Source organism: Choloepus didactylus, chromosome X (assembly GCF_015220235.1).
Source record: "Choloepus didactylus isolate mChoDid1 chromosome X, mChoDid1.pri, whole genome shotgun sequence".
Taxonomy (NCBI): domain Eukaryota; kingdom Metazoa; phylum Chordata; class Mammalia; order Pilosa; family Megalonychidae; genus Choloepus; species Choloepus didactylus.
This window is the reverse complement of record NC_051334.1, coordinates 188,257,692-188,261,096: the sequence shown is the minus strand read 5'-3', so window position 1 is coordinate 188,261,096 and position 3,405 is coordinate 188,257,692.

Sequence of the window (3,405 nt, the reverse complement as noted above, 5' to 3'; positions counted from 1 at the left end):
CCCCACCGGTGTCTGACCAGGCAGGGCTGGATAACCTCCCTCGGCCCAGGCAGCTCTTGTTCATGCAGGGCTGAAATTCCCGGATTCCTGTGTCCTCACTTTGCTGGCCTAAGTTTGACTCAATATGTTGTCTCCCCCACTTTATCTGTGGCAGAGGACTCCCCTAGCTGCCACAGATTTTCGGCCAAGGTTTTCCTAGGCAGTCATCAGGCAGCTTGCTGCCTCCCCTCAAGGTGGATGTTTTGGAACAAGTGCTGCAAACAGAGGCTCTCTCTGTTTTGTCAGACTCTTCAAATCACCCTGATCTGAGCCTTGAATGTCCTCCCATGGCCTCTGGGTGTGCAGATGTTGGGGATCTCTCTCACTGCTGTGAGAGATTTTATATTCTGTGACCAGGTTGTGAGGAGGGAAGACCCTGGCTTCAGTTTCTGTGCACTTCCAGCACGTGTGAGACAGAGTGATGGGGAAAGAGGAGGACAGGGCAGTCCAGGATGGGGTTTCCCCACCTGATATTTTTCTCTGTCTTCAATTCAGCATTGATGGGATCCTTCTGCAGTCTAAATTTTCCTCCACAGTTTGGAAGAAGTCAGAATTTTCCTTTTATTGCTGAATATCTGTAGAGAAGTTTTCAGTGGCTATTTACTTAACAGCTGATGACATCAGTCATCATTGCAGGATTTTGAGCAGGGGAGTGGCGTGATCTGGCTGAGGTTCATGGATACTGTTCATACTCTTGTCCTTTTATTTTAATCTATTTCTTCACTATTGTAAATCCAACTTTTCTTCCCAAATATGTAGTTATGGACCCCAACCCATTTCTGGTATTATTTATTTTCATCCTCTCTCTTTTTTCTTTGTCAGCCTAGCTTACAGTCTGTCCATTTAATTGATTTTCTCAAAGAACCAACCTCTCGTTTTTTAAATTCTCTACTGTTTTCATGTTTCCAATTTCATTTATTTATGCTGCAATATTTGTTATTTCCATCCTTCTGTTTGCTTTGGGGTTAGTTTGCTGTTGTTTCTCTAGTTTGTTACAACGCACCTTAACCCCCAGACTGAAGAACATGTGAGACACAGAGTTAGCCATGAGTTTAATAGGACATAATTCCAAGAGAAGATTTGTTCCAATGTAGTGGTGGATCAGGAAAGATGAAAGTTCATGTTGTGAAAAAGCAGGGGGTGTCAGGGGGTGATTTATTGGGTAGGACTGGGAGGGTGTGAGAACACAGTTTTGGCAGGGTCTTATGACACAAGAGATTTGTTTCAACACTGACCAGGGGAGGGGGAGTTTCATTGCTCCATTTACAATACATTTTTTCCTCCCCTGGGGAGGTCTGATGACTTTTAAGTTCTGCCTAGATCGAGTAGGCAGCTACATGAAATCACAATGGAGGGGAGGGGGCCCAGGCCCTGGGTCCCCACTATCCACCCCCATGTAGCAGACCTCATTGGCCATAGGACAGACATTGAATCCATAGACCACAGAACCCTAGAAGTCCTCCCCACCACAGAGATAACTTCACAAGAGATGCCACCATGGCCAAGAAAAGAATTAAGCCATTTAGAGAAGGGGTACTGATAATGCTGAATTCTGTCAGGCCAGCAGGGTACTCCACACAGTCCAACTCACAGGGGTCACAGTCCAAGAAGGCTGGTAGCACTTGAAGATGGCAAATGCAAGCCAACTTAATATTAGGTTCAATTGTGGGCATGAGTTACTGAAGCCCACTGTAGGAAGTGTTTGCTAGACCAAAAGAAAAGACGTTTATGCGGAACAAAATGGGGTGATTACACACTAGAGATCTATTGGTTGATAACAAAGTACCAGACATAGGAACATTATGGAGAGGTTTTAAATACCAGATATTCTCCCTCTGCAAATTTTGAGAGTTTTTTTGCTCTTACATTAATTGGTAATCTGAGCATAAATAGGGTCCACAAAGTTATGCATAAGGTTCCTGTGGGAATAGAAGGCCCTGGATTGGTATTAAAGATTTTCACAGGTATTTATGTCTTATCACAATATTTTGGGTCACATCTCCCACAAAGGGTCATACCTAACCAATGCAGCTGCATAGGCCAGCACCTAGGCCAATTGATCTCGTTTTCCCCTTTTTTGTATGGTCTGAGGCACAGGCAGCAAGTTATTGCTGTATTGTTGTATTCTCCATGCTTGCATTGTTCTTCCATTAGCATTTCAATAGGAGCTGGGGCTGCAGCTCTTGGTGTGGAGTTCAGGCTGTTTAGGGCCTGATAAAACCTTTCCCTTGTAGAGATTTTATAGTCCATAGCCCATGTTTGAGTCATTTGTTCAGTGAAAAGTTCTCCCGATCACTGTCTATTTGTGAAAATATGCCACACACAGTGCACACACTTTCCAAACAGCTGATGGTGGTCTGCTGATTCCCCTTCCCCACCGGAAAAACTAATAAAAGTTCTGTATCTGTGTCCAAGCAGTAAAAGCATACCTCAAGAACAGAAGGGGACCAATGTAATCAATGTGTCCCATCTGGTGTAGTAGCCTATGAAGTTGACACCGGGAGCATGAAGACTGCTCTTTAGTGATGTCCACTAGCTGCTGGCAATAGTTACCTCTCATCGTTGGCAGGTATCCCAGATGTCTTTCCACAATTCTTGTCATTTCAGCAGCTACCTCAGGTGCAGCATCTTTACTGAATCCTCTATATAGGCTGAGAATCTCATGCATTTCTGCATTCGGATGGCTTGTATTGAAAGTGCTACATGGTAGGGGGTAGGCTTTCCATTTAATTAGTGTGCTCAGTTGGGTACTGCCAGAACATGGTTTAGTAGCTGCATCAGTTATCCATCCCTGAATAGGGATGGCTATTTCAGGTGACTGGGCGTCATTGTATGAGTCCCTCCACTTGCAATAAGGCATATGCAGCACACAGATTGTTTTTTTAGGAAGCTGTATCTCAGTTCTGCCCTTTTCCATAATGGTGACCAAAGCCAAGGGGCATTGGTTTAGAATGTAGCCTCTGCCACAGACCCCCACCCAAAGCCAATATTAGTGCTGGCTACATCCAATTCACAGGGCAGGTCTGGATCTATGCCTCCCAGTGCTTGTGCCTGTGCTATTCCCCTCTTTGCCTTCTTAAACACAATCTAATGGAAGGTGTTCCATTCCCAGTGATAGGTTTTCCTAATCAAGACATACAAAGGTTTTAACATTGGGCTGAGTGAGGAAAAAATGTCTCCAGGACCCCAACAACCCCAAGAAAGCCATTAGATGCTGTGGCATTTGCAGTGCAGGCAAACATTGCATCTTACAAAGAGTTATTGGTTAGTGAAACAGAGTTGCACTTGTGGGACTTTTTCACTTGGCTCATTTTTTTTGTCTCAACACTGTGGGAGACGGTTGGGCTATGTACATAGCCTTGGGGA